Source organism: Nicotiana tabacum, chromosome 11, assembly GCF_000715075.1.
Source record: "Nicotiana tabacum cultivar K326 chromosome 11, ASM71507v2, whole genome shotgun sequence".
NCBI classification, from domain to species: Eukaryota; Viridiplantae; Streptophyta; class Magnoliopsida; order Solanales; family Solanaceae; genus Nicotiana; species Nicotiana tabacum.
Window position 1 is genome coordinate 39523463 of NC_134090.1, and position 14468 is coordinate 39537930.

The window sequence follows — 14468 nt, forward strand, 5'->3', positions numbered from 1 at the left end:
CTGAACAAGGCACAACAACGAAAACCCCGGAACAAACTCGACGAACCGGACCTCGACTCAGCTTTTGGACTTTGGACTGGAACTCGACTTCAACTCGACCTCACTGACGGACTGTTTGGTCGACGACTGTGGGGTCAACGGGCAGTGTTTGACAGGGAGGGCTCCTAGGTTTTTGCTAGGGTTTTGTGGTGAGGAAGAAGGCGATGGGGCTGGTGGTTTTGCTGGACGTGAGGAGGAGGGGGTTCGACTGCTGGGTAGTGACGACGAGGTGATGGTTGTTTGACGATGGTTTAGGGTGGTCGGAGGTTTTTGTGGACTGGTTTTTTGTCGACTGCTCCTTTTGACGTGGGGTGGCGTTCGGACATGTGGAGGTGAGCGATGGTCGTGGGCTGTGTGAGACGGTGGAGGGTCACGACTGGAGAATAATGAAGCAGCGATGGGGGACTGCTTGTGGTCGTTTGAACGCGAGGGAGTGGGTTGTGACTGGTTTGGTGGGTTACGCCGGGATGGTGAGGACGGTGGCGAGGAGGCAGTGAAGGTGACGGGCTGTTTGGGCAGTGGTTTTGGGGTGCAATGACAACGGGGGTCGTCGTGGGTAGTGGTCGACGATGGCTGCTGGGTTTTTGGACGTGGTCGACGATGGAGTAGGGGTTGTCGACCGAGAAGGTGATGTTTGGTGATGGGTGGTTGCTGGTTGGAGATGGGTCGTTTGGTGGTGGCTGAAGGGTCGTTTGGGTGGTTTACCGGAGGGGTCGTGACGGGGGGTGTTCGAGCGTGGGGAGGGGGTCCGGTGGTCGAAGGGCTTTTTCAGTAGGTTTTCTTGTTTGGTTTTTTAAAGAAGACAGAGGAACAGTGGTCTTTTTCTTCAAAAAAATTCCCAAGTCCTTTCGTTGGTCCCCCCTTTGAAAATGTCCAAGTCCGTGCATTTGTAGCTTTGGCCAAGAAAAATGAGCCCCACGCGTGGTGGGGTTCAAGGTTTATGTCCCCCACGCGTGGTGGGGTTCCCCATGTATCAGAGACTCGGTTTATTATGGGCTAGGTCCGAAAATTAGGCCTAAAACCGGGTAGTTTGAACCCGAATATTATTCTTTTGCCCGGACCCGAGAAATAGGAAAGGAACACGTTGCTTAACTAGTCCTATGTAAGCAAAATAACTACCAAATATAAGACTAAAACAAAACTATATCTTTTTAAATATTTTTCAAGATTTAAAATAGCTACAAAATATTAATAAAACTATTTTTTATAATTTTCGTTTTTAAATATTAAGATAAAATATGAGGTAATATTTTTTGTATTTTTTCAAAGTTAAAATAACTATAAAATATTAATAAAACTATTTTTTTGTAATTTTCGTTTTTTAATAAAGACAAAAACTCGTTTTAATATTTTGTATTAAAACGACTACCAAACATTAATAGAATTATATATATTTTTTTTGTAATTTTCGAATTTATATAAAGTACCAAAATAAAGTACAATTTTTTTTGTATTTTTCAAGTTTATGAGAAATACATAAACTAAAATTATATATATATTTTTTGTGATTTTTCTTTTTGCAACGAAATAAAGTAAAATAGTTAAAATGACTATATTGGACCCAATTTCACATATTCACGCTAAAAATGTGAAAATTCTCGGGGAGGGTCAAAAATCACGTGCTTACAACGATTATTTTGTGTCAGTTCCGAAGCGACATAACTTGTGAAGATCTCATCACTTTCTTTATTTTCAGGTACCTGAACTTTTTTGGGAGTTTCATGAAATGTTATGTCGTGGGCTCTTCTAGAGATTATTTCCTCCTCATTATGATCATTTTGATCATTAGCTCCTACTATTTTTCAAGGATTGTTATATTTGGAAACGATTGGTCTACCACGCTTCATGCGTACAGTAAACTCTATCCTTCAGGGACTTTAATTTTAATAGGAGCATTTGCAGCTGAAATATGATATTTAATTTTGGATCAGCAAATGCTTCTGGCATTCGACTTGAATTATCTTCTAAGTGAGGATCATGATAATTCGATTCATATAGCATATTTTTCAACTGTTTATTCCATCCCCCAAATGTTAGAAAAACTAACATATATCCCCAATCATCTTTGGGAAATATATCTTTGTGTATTATGGTAGAGAAATTAATCATATACCACGCAACAAAAGATAGTAAAAATATTTGGTTTCTGATCCTAAACCAATTGTGAAGGGAGGACTTATCATATATTGTTGATTTGATGCATACAAGTGCTGCTATATGCAATTTAGAAAATCTTAGACCAACACATGAAGCTTTGTTCTCATAAGCAATGGTTTAGCCATTAATAGGAGGTATTCAATGCTAAACCAACTTGGATATAAACCAGCATTATCAAGATGAATTGTCTTGATTTCATAATCTGAAAATTATGCTCTTAATCGAGAAAAGCAATTCCAAATGCCAAACTGCAGGTTGACAATAATTACACATGTAACAATCTCATATATGCACCTATAAGTGGTTCACATGATAGGTGAACGGGCCCATATTCACCTTTTATATATTTCAGAATCAGGGGTCTTAGTCCCAACTTTAGCTGGTATAATCAATTCATTATGAGAACAAGCAGCACATGAGAATTCCTGAAGAATCTTCTAGTTCTTTAGTATATGCTTATCTGAATTCTCAAATAGCTCATTTAAAAATGGCAAATGAAAACTTCAAGTTTATCATGTCATGTGCTATCTCTTAGTAAACTTCTGGTTTACTGTGATACATGATATAGTACAAATTAAAGAATAAGGCGGGTAACTTCTCACATACATATTATTTTACCCCCTATGATTGTGGAAACATGAAGATTATCAATCTTCCAATCATTTGTAGTCTCAATATGATAGCCATTTGTATTAGTAAACTTCAGGTTTACTACAACATATGTTTTGACCATAATCATATAATATGAATGACATATTTGTATATAAGCTCTTCGAGAGCCTTCATTTATTATCCACAATCTAATATTTATCTGGCACTACTGGTGTCATGTATTCTTTAGGCAAACATTTAGCTCTTCAGGAGTTGTTGATACATTTTGTACTATCAAATATTGCTCAGACACTGCTGGTGTCATGAGAGAAAATCACAATCAAATAAACAATGTAAAACAATTGTTTAAGCACACGAAAACTCCTCTTCATAATATTTTTCCACTTCAGGAGGCAATTTCAATTGTGTTACTTCTTCAGGAGCAAATTTAAAATATGAAATATTGAGTATATATTCTCTCAATTATGTTAACTCTTCTGGAGGTGAATTGTAATGTATTCACATCAAGAGCGCGTTCATATTTACCCGACTTATTAGTATTGTCACATTTACTTCAGGGAATGGATTAATATTATCAAAAGTTCTCATTCTTCAGGAAATCGAACATAATTATCTGAATGCGCATTAATCACATCAAATTGTGATGCCTCAACTTCTTTTAAAATATTTACTACTTCAGGAGCAAATCGAGACGTGCATTTAATATAGAGAATATTTATGTAGCTTATCTTCAATTGTAACCATAGAAAGCCTAAATTATCACTTTTGATGATCATAGACATATACCACTTCTGGTAGTTAACAAAATATAATTACAATGAGATATACGAAATATAACCACTTCTTGTGGTTGTATATTTCTTGCAAACTCTGCTAGAGTTTAAGTTGATCTAATAATGTTATCCATATTCTTCAAAATGACATAAACAAGATATATTATAGTAAACATCATTATCAAATCATAATTTTTCTTTATGTACAACAATTACATAACCATACTATCTATTACAAATAACAAAAATTAAAATATTTACATTTCTACAGATTCACCACCGATTACATGACTTGTTTCTCCTTCTGGGAGTGCAAGGTAATCAGTTATATCCAAATACATGAAGTCTAAATTATCTTCGGAAATAAAATTTGCTTCAACATTTTTCTCTGTCTTCTCTAGGGAGGCTTGATAAAGCTCAACCAGGTGCTTTGGCGTACGACAGGTACCTGACCAGTGCCCTTTTTCTCCACATCTATAGCATGCATTTTCTGCATTTGGTGCTTGCACCGCTTCATGCTTTTGTTCCTTCCTTTTCCACTGCTGGTGGTGAGGAGTGTTCTTTGGTGCATTATTATTACCATGATTAGAGTTTCTTTCCCGACCACGACCATGACCACGACTGGGGCCACGACCTTTTCCACGTTTAGCCTGGTGGAAGTTCGTCTCATTCACTTCAGGGAATGGACAAGAACCAGTAGGTCGGCTTTCATGATTTTTCATTAATAGTCCATTATGTTGCTCGGCTATAAGAAGATATGAGATAAGTTCAGAATACTTTTTAAATCCCATCTCTCGATATTGCTGCTGCAGGAGCATATTCGAGGCATGAAAAATGGTGAAAGTTTTCTCTAACATATCATGATCAGTAATATTATCACCACATAACTTCAATTGGGAAATAATTCTGAACATAGCAGAATTATACTCACTGATAGATTTAAAATCTTGTAGCCTTAGATGAGTCCAATCATATCGTGCCTGTGGAAGAACGACCATCTTCAGGTGGTCATATCTATCTTTCAAATTATTTCACAATATGACTGGATCTTTAACAGTAAGATATTCCATTTTCAGGCCCTCATCAAGGTGATGTCGTAGGAATATCATTGGTTTGGCACGGTCTTGGTTTGATGCCTGATTTTTGTCTTTGATGGTGTCTGCCAGACCCATCGCATCAAGATGAATTTCAGCATCAAGCACCCAAGACATGTAGCTTTTGCCCGATATATCCAGGGCTACAAATTCAAGTTTATAAAGATTTGACATTATTTAGGAAAAGAAAGTTCTTACCTCAGATACTCTCAAAATATTTGCTCGAGATGGCAGAGTCTCGTGTTGATAACGTATTATAAAATAAAGACTGTAAAGTAAAGACAAGTATAAAGAAAAACTGTTATATTATTCGAATTCAAACTGATGTACATAATGAATTGAAATCTCTTCTATTTATAGAAGAAATGAAGCTGTTGTGTAAGCTGCTACTATACCAGATATGGATAATCTTCTACTGAGAGCAATGTTTATCCATAACGGAGTACTGAAAGAATAAGCTTATTATACCCGATATGGATAATCTTCTATCGGGGATAATGTTTATCCATAACTGGGCACTGAAAGGATAAGTTTATTATACCCGGTATGGATAATCTTCTACCGGGGATAATATTTATCCATAACTGGGTACTGAAAGGATAAGCTTATTATACCCGGTATGAATAATCTTCTACCGGGGATAATATTTATTCATAACCGGGTATCGAAGTGATAAGCTTCTTCAGGAAGCTTATTTCTAATAGAGTACTTAAATAGATAAACATATTTACGGTGGAGTCCCATATGGATAAGCTTCTTCAGGAAGCTTATTTACAACGGAGTACTAAATGAATATCCATAATATAATATATTTATAACAAGATAGTTATAATAAAAATATTATTTTACCCTTTTTAACTGTGACATATCAGAAAATATCATTCGCACAAGTTCTTTTATTTTTTTCTTTTTAACCGGTAACTAAATATTAGAAAATAACATATCATGAAAATATTTTCTTGAAAAAATGATATATATTTGATATTCATATCTAACGGACCTTTTGTTTGCGTGACTTATTATTGAAACAAACAAAATTTGCAAGTATCATATTTATTTTGGGGTAACAATTAATTCCCGAATTGAAAAATTAACCTAAGTAGTAGTTCATAAAATTGTTCAATTTAAAAATAGTTGACAAATGTATAATTTATATATAATCAGTATATATTTTATTGCATCCGACTTCAAATTTTTACCGCTTTAGACCAATATAAAGGAAATTGCTCCCTGTCAGGATTTTCGTCATTCAAATATGAAATATCTGAGTGAAATCAGAAATGTAGTGAACTACCCATCGCTATAGACTGAGTATTTTAAGTTAATGAATATGAAGTAAGTATTATTGCTTTAATTATTTTTTTGTAATGAATAATTCTGACATCTTTGACCAAAACATCGACAAACTCTCTTCAAGACCAGCACTTGGTAAAAGGATGTTATTGGTCTCGTCTATTCCAAAAGCAACAACTTCATACAAACTTTATTTGTAATTTTAATTATTCTATTCAAATATACTTAATTAATCATATACCACTTTTCTCATTTTGTTTTTCAAATTAAATACTTAGAACACTAGCAAAATTAAATACTGTTCAAATAATATTGCGTAGGATTTTCATAATATAAAAATATAAGTGTATGATTTTAAAATGCAAGGAAATATCTGAAAAAGAGTCATATTAATATACAAACAGAGGAAACTCATAATTTTCTTTGGTAACAGCTATAGTAAACTGCAAGTATAAAGCCTCAATGTTGTCAACCTTAGTTGCAAAATGTACCCATATATTAATCGAACCTTGAAAAGAAAATTAATACACAAATTCTAAAGAAAAATGATGTTAACACATATCAATAGAAGGAAAAATGAATCACCAAATCAGTAGAATGAACCAACCATTATTCAAAAAATTAGGAGATAACACTAATCGGAGAGAACATGAACTTCATTTTCCTTAACTAACTTATTTTTCTAGAAAATACAAGATTACATCGTCGCAAGAAAAGTTTGACAATAATTAAAAAGTAGGCATGTAGGCCAATATCTTTAACTATAAAAATAATATTTGACATATACATATGATACAGGTGTTTAATTGACCACCCTTGTACTAGTACTATAGCTGCCCCACCACCCCGCGATAAAAGAGTTTGTGGGTGTTAATTGGCCATGAATATTATTTCATTATTTGAAAATACTGAAGTTTTTGCATCAATATAAATTGTTACTATGGGTAACGTTCTCTTTTACGCCGTTACTGATGGTAACGATTCTCTGCCACCACTTATATAGTGTGGTTGGAATTTATGTAATAACGTTACTTTCTCAGCTAAAATGAGTAATGTTACTCTGTGGAAGTTCCATCTTCGTGACCTTAGATGATTTGACAATACATCGTTTAATAAATTGTTACTACCAGATTTTCTTCAACCAAGTTTCTGCCTATTTAATTTACATATGCATAAGCAATTCAATAGGTAAGTTTCTGCAAATAGAAGTTGGCTGAGAAAGAAAATTATAAAATACGCAAATGTTTCATTCTTAAGCCCCCATTTAAATTTATCCCTATTTATAAAATTAAGTTGTGCAAATATAGCTCTTGAAAAATTATCCTTCCAAATGCTACTTATTAGACTTAGGTCTAATGTTTGCTCATATATTACTCAACCTTATATATAGACAAAACATTAGACACTCATTGTCTAACTTTTGCCAATAACTTAGACCATAGTCTAATGTTTCTCATCAAATTTACAGTTTACTTAAAAGGAATCTTTAGACCATGGTGTAAAAGATCTATAAGTTGCAAGAAAAAAAAGCCATTTATTAAACAGTTGTCGCAAAAAAGGATAACTAACGCGTGGCACATACAATTTATTCACTCAAATAAAACATTTCCAATCTAAATCGAATTAACAAAAATAATACGATGGAGTACAAATCACTTTAATGAAATTTTTATTAAAATACTATAATGATATATATATTAACCTATTTGATTGACCATCTTCCTTTACATGTTGATGGGATTGACGAGTAAGGCTTCAATTATAGATTTCACATTATCCTTTGGATTACTATATCCATCTTCATTATTCTTGTAAACCACATCAATTAGACGTGTCAGATTTACGATTGGCTTCAAGATCTCAAATGGCATAGAATTAGTTGGTTTAATAATGCTCTCTCTGTTCAAATCCTTCCATGCATTTTCTGCTATTTCAGAAAGCTGTGCACTCGCTTCTTCCACTATTAAATTGTACTCTTTCATATAGCATTCTATTCCCGTCACAAGTTGTCCTTTTTCTTTCTCAATCTATATATAAGAGCAGATCATGGATCATGAAAATATTAGTGAATTCACATCTTGTTTGAGATTGAGACGTAATTTATATATCAGTATATAACTTTAAGTTGCAACGTCATCAATGACTTGACCAATTAATGCAGAAGCCACAAGAATTTTAGGTTTATTCATCAACCAATCGAATGATACCTTTGAAACTGATTTCATGCCCAATAATGAAGCAGGTGCAAGTAGGTAATAAGTTCCAGTAATGAGTGCATTGCCTAGGTATTCTTCAAATGGTGAACTTTTCCTTTTGATGAACCATTGTGCTTCAATGTAGTAACTCCTAATGATTTCTTTCATCTATTTCAAGAAATATAATAAGTAATATTAATTACACTTATAAAATGAAAGAAAAATGACAGTATTAGAGTTTTAAGTGATCATACCGCCTCTTTGACGTAATACATCCCATTGAAACTTATATCTTGTTTCTTTACTTCGATGTCATATTCTTTGAAGAGATTGAGAAGAGTTGAATATACTGTTTTCATATAGGTAGGGAGTCGATCAATTTCACTTACATCCCACCTTCAATGATCAAAAACGTTTAATCAAATATCTTCAAAAGTCTTTAGATGTACAGTAGAAATAAAAGATGGAATTATGCATATCGGTCGACGGCTTCTGTGAACACTTCTAGTTCATCAAGAGTACCATATAAATCATATATGTCGTCAATTACTGAAATCATAGTTACACATTTTGCAAGCATAATTCGAGCACGACAATATTGAGGTTTAAAATATACCCTTACAGCCCAAAAAAAAACACTCCACCATTCTGTCTCTAACATATGAAAGCTTAGACGCAAGATCCAAATCTTTCCACCATCTTCAAAATAAATTAATGAGAGTCATATTTGGTTAATTAGCTCAAGAAATAAAATATATAAGGTGCTCAAATTAAATAAAAGAAATCTTACTGAGTGAGTTCACTAAGTTCTTCCTTGTGTAGAACTTGCAACAAATTATAATCTAGTTTGGCAAGTCTCAATAACTTGTCATTTCTTGATTCAGATTCTTCATATATTGAAATTTTAAATATGAGTTTCAGCTCTTGGAATGCCTCTATGAAGAGATTGCATGTGTTACTTGTTTCTCAATAATAGAAGAGCTTAATTTGGGTGCTATTTTCTCCAAATGTTCTTTTGTGAATATAACAGCCTCTTCTAATATTTCATCTCCATGTTTCCTTACTTGTGCTGCTTCATACAGATTTAGCAAACCCTTTACTTCTTTAAGTAAAGTTTCCTTGAATTTTCCACTGTTGTCCTTGAATTGGTTGAAATGATCTAATTCACAAAATATTTTGTTATAACAAACTTGAAACATTCATTTAAATTAAACAAAATTGTAATATGTACACATAAAAATATATACCAGAAGAGATTGGATAGCCGTGTTGCCTGAACAATCGAAAATATAACGCAACAATATTGTATAGGTCATCCTCTTCATGAATGACATTTAGATTAAATAACTTGCTTATTTGATCTTCAATCTCCTCTTCGAAGTGATACGAAATATCAAGAGTATCAATCAAATGTATTTTTTCTAAATTCACTTTTTCGTAATAATGCAACCATCTCCATTAAATTATGGATCCGCCTCTGATTCCATCTATCTATAATACAACCATCATAAAAAGTAGAAAAAGAAAGCAAACTTCGTATTAGTTTAAATACAAGAGATTAATATCAAAATACAAATATTCTGAATAATATCATAGCTTCACTAGTTCGCTAAACAATTGTTAATTGCAATTATCTCAAGAGCCTCAAAAAATATTTCTATAATGCAGCTATTACTAGAGTTACAATTTCTCCCTTTCTCTCTTTCTTCTCTATATATATATATATATATATATATATATATATATATATATATATATATATATATATATATATATATTAGTCTCACAAAAGTATTATAATCTAAATAATTGTAAGACGGGTTTCCCTTTTTCTTGCTCTAATTAAAAACTTCGTCATTTCTTATTTTTTGTGCAAAGTTCAGGTTGATCCAATCAATTTAGAGAAGGATGTAGAATTCTAACTGAATGAGTGTGAAATATTACTAATATTTTTTTACAAAATTACAGTGGATATGCGATGTTGGGACGAAAGTATAACTAGTATATGTATGACACTTGGACAGAACAAATTCACCTATGTCAAGCACAAAGACGTAGCAGAATAGAAATCAGCACAACATATATAGAGTCAATATGACTTCAAGAACCCTAACGTCGGGCCGCCCTAATCAAAGAGTTCTAATTAGTAGCTAGAAACACATTAAATAAAAACCAATTTATCTTCTTGTCTGCACGTACGTCTGCAGCGTTGTCAAATGGTAAAATTATTATTTTACACCAAAATATACAGACTTATCATGATGATGTATAGTACTCCTAATTAGGTGATAACTATATATTTGTAAAGACATGTATTATATATCTATTAAGTTGGTATAAACACCCATGTAGCTAAGTTTTTACTGTGATCTAATTCTATAGATAGCTCATCTATTTCTAGAAAGATTTCTTTAATACTGCTTTTGAGTTGCTTTTAAATATTTCAACCTTAAAAAAGCATGAAATATACTTTTTAAAATTTGTCAACAAAATTAGTATTGGTGTAATTTTTTTTCAGTCTATTTTCTTAGTTAGACCGTTGAAAGTCACAGGTATTCGACAACATAGAGAATCCTAACTCTGGAATACTAAAATAACCCAGAGCAAGTATGTATAATTTTTTTCCAGTGACTTCTAGGTTTTAGCACTTCATAGCTATTTTTTGTGATCTATACACAAATAACAGGCCGAAATTATATTTATTTTTTCTAGCCGGTATACATAAATTATATACTGATTACATACGGTGATACGTTAGAAAAATTATATACTAAAACCAACTAATTATCGGTTAAACAAATTGTTGGAATTCCTAAAGTAATACACTCTCGCAGGGCCGTATATTCTTCGTGCTGATCAACGATGATTACAATATCGGGTACCCCTGTCATATATTTAATCCCGCCCAGATATGTTTGCAAGCGAGATAATTGTCTTTTCAACATAGCAGCATCTCTTTTCGGGAGACGGTTGAGTCTCCCTGTTTTTTGTTCCATTCTCAAGTCCCTGAACTTATGAAGTCTTGTTTCGGTAGTGGACCAATTCGTTAACATACCGCCAAGCCATTTTTTATTAACATAATGACACCGGGCCCTTATTGCAGCCCACTCTACTGAATCGGCTGCTTTATTTTTGGTACCAACAATTAAGAATTGTTTTCCCCTACTTGCTGCGTCAAAAACTAAATCACAAGCTTCTGATAAAAAACGAGCAGTTCTAGTAAGATTTGTAATATGAATACCCTTACGCTTTGCAGAAATATAAGGCGCCATTTTAGGATTCCATTTCCTAGTACCATGACCAAAATGAACTCCTGCCTCCATCATCTCTTCCAAATTTATGTTCCAATATCTTCTTGTCATTTCTCTCCACACCCCCCCTTTTTTTTATTCTTTTTCAAAAAAAAAAAAAGAGACGAGGAACCCTGAACTGAAATAAATAATTGTTCCGATGGAACCTTCTCTTCTACCGTAGATTGGACGTAGATACACGACCCAAACCATTATTCTTTTCTATTCATTATTCTTTTTATTACCAAAGCAAATAACCATACCAAATGCAGATAGCGAAAGAGATGAATCCGTTGTTAGGAATCATTAAATCCTATAAACGATTGTTCGGGTATATCGTGGAAATTTTTTGAAAGACAAGAATCAAATAATTTTTTGTGGTGGAACAAAATATCTCTCATCTCCCCCTCGAATAGATTCTTTTTTTTGTTTCCAAAGGAATGTTGTTATGTTGTTTTGAAGGGTGCACTAATCCCTTGAATCCGGTACCAACGGGTATCACCCCCCCCCCCAAAACAACGTTCTCTTTCAGGCCTTTCAACCAATCGATACGACCCCGGAGAGCCGCTTTTGCTAAAACTCGAGCAGTTTCTTGAAAACTCGCTTCAGATATGAAACTTTGAGTATTGAGAGATGCTCTTGTTATTCCCTATAAGACGACTCGGTAACAGATCGCTTCTTCCAAAGCGCGCCCCATTCGTTCTGCTCGCAACAATCCAATAAGTTCTCCGGGTGAAAAAACATTAGACATTCCATCTTCTGAAACCAACACTTTTGATGTTATTTGACGTACAATAATTTCTAGATGCCTATTATGAATCTGCACCCCCTGGGAGCGATAAACCTGTTGGATTTTATTAACCAAAGAGATTCGGCTTTGCGCTATAGTTAGCTCAGCACCAATCAAGAATCCCCAAGGAATTCCAAGAATTCTTGTTATACATTTGTTCCAACCCTCAATCCTCTTTTCTAGATTCATGGATATTGAATCAACCGAACGCACTTCTAACACCTGTTCTACTTTTGGAAGACCTTGTGTTATATCACCAGATCTCGATTTTTCATATATAAATGTAACTAATGTATCTCCTTCGTAAAGGGTTTCCCCATAATGGCCATGAACAGTTGCTCCGGGGGTGGCCAAATAAGGCTTAGCTGATCGTATCACTATCGAATCAACTTGAACAAGTATAACTTGACCCGATTTGAGGGGCGGTCCATTTTTGGCTATACATACATTTTCACAAATAAACTGTCCAAGACTAATTATTTTAGATGTCTCTTCACAATAATTGTGATGGAGAAAATACCAATTCAAATTGAATGGATTTAAAATAATGTTACGACACGGATCGGGATTAAAAATTTTTCCATTTTCATCCATTAAATAATATTTAAATTTAATCACTTGAAAAGTCTGTTTTAAATTGTCAAGTTGCAAATAGTTAGTTACTAAGATCTGATTATGAGTTATTAAATGGTAAGATGAATAAAAATTCTCAATTGGAAGGGATGTTCCTAAAGGGCCTAATGAATTCCTAATTGGAATTAGGGGATCTTTTTTAATTGATTTTTTTATCACACTGTGATATTTTACATCCTTGAATGGCCCCATTCGAGAACAATTGGCTGCTGACAAAATTATCAACGACTGACATTCCTTATTTCTATTTAACAACGTATGAATAGTTCCTTGAGGTTGGTTAATAGATTGTTGAATTTTTGCCTTGGAATAGGAATAAATGGAAGAAAAGGGGTTGATATTGGTACAATCTGATCCATTATCAGAGAGCAATCCTGACCCCGACGGATCATTCCTTTTTCCGATATACGAAATAGGGGATTTCACTAAGTTGATTCTTAGGAAATGTCGAATCAAACCATTTGTCCTTATTTCAACAAAAGAAGCACGGGCTTCTTCGCAAGAAGAACTTTTTTTGTCTTGGTTCCAATTTAATACTAAACAAGTCCAAACTAATTGAATACTTGTGTCAGAAATTCCTCGAATCGGTTTGCCATTTCCATAAAGGATATAATTGACAATTCGAAGTTGCACATTATCCCTTTCCTGCAATGGATCCGGTGGAAAAAGGGTTGCTAAATTTATACCGTCCGTTATTTCATATGTGACGACAGGTCGAACTAAAACAAAAAACTTTTTCTTGCTAGGTGTAATCCGTTGGACATAGATCCAATTTTTCACTTTTTTGGATTCCTTGGAATTTCTTTTTCCTGTTCCTGGTGGTATCAAAAGGCCGGTATGTCGGGATATCTTATCTGTCTCTCCAGGAAAATGGATATCTCCAGAAAAGATTTTAAGTTCAATTCGTTTTTTTTTCTCTCCACCCGGACCAACCCACCGACTCGGCTTCTTAGATTTAAGGTGATTTGTGTATCTACCCCAACGATACTATTGTTCCGTACCATTATGGAAGAAGATCCGGGCAAGATATGCACCTCTTCAGGAATGAAAAAAAATCGATCTACTTTCATTTGGTATTTTGGCCTAAATTCCTTGACTCCTCGATACTCAAGCAAATCCTCTTTTTTGATGACTGAATGCGTTTCTACAGTCCCATATTTAATAATGCCCGAACTCTTTCTTCTGTATCGAGGATCATCGAAATAAGCAAGAATACTATTTCGACGGAAAATACCATTTACGGGGATTTCAATCGAGATACCTGAACAGTGCATTAGTTCATTCTCGAGTTCTTGAATCGAGTGTAGTGGACTGATGAATTTATTTCTTCGCCTTTTTGACAATAAATCAGAATTCTCGTGGAGAATAGGCGAATATACGAGATTATACTGACCAGCACATATGATTCGATTAAGGTCTGAATAATCAGGAATCCTATCTTCTTTTTTACCAGAAAAATCCGAACTAAATAATTTCTGCCTCGCCTGATCGTTGGTTACTGAGAGGTTAGAAGTATATCTTCGCTTGCCAGAAAGAAAATGCGCATTCATTTGATCCTGATCCTTGTGGATCGAAAGGTAGACTAGACTGGA

General features: G+C 34.0%; 1 pseudogene; it reads right to left on the bottom strand.

The window, feature by feature from the left end:
* Nucleotides 1-7692: 7692 nt before the first annotated feature.
* Nucleotides 7693-12432, bottom strand: LOC107773279 (vetispiradiene synthase 1-like; annotated as a pseudogene).
* Between the last annotated feature and the right edge of the window lie 2036 nt (nucleotides 12433-14468).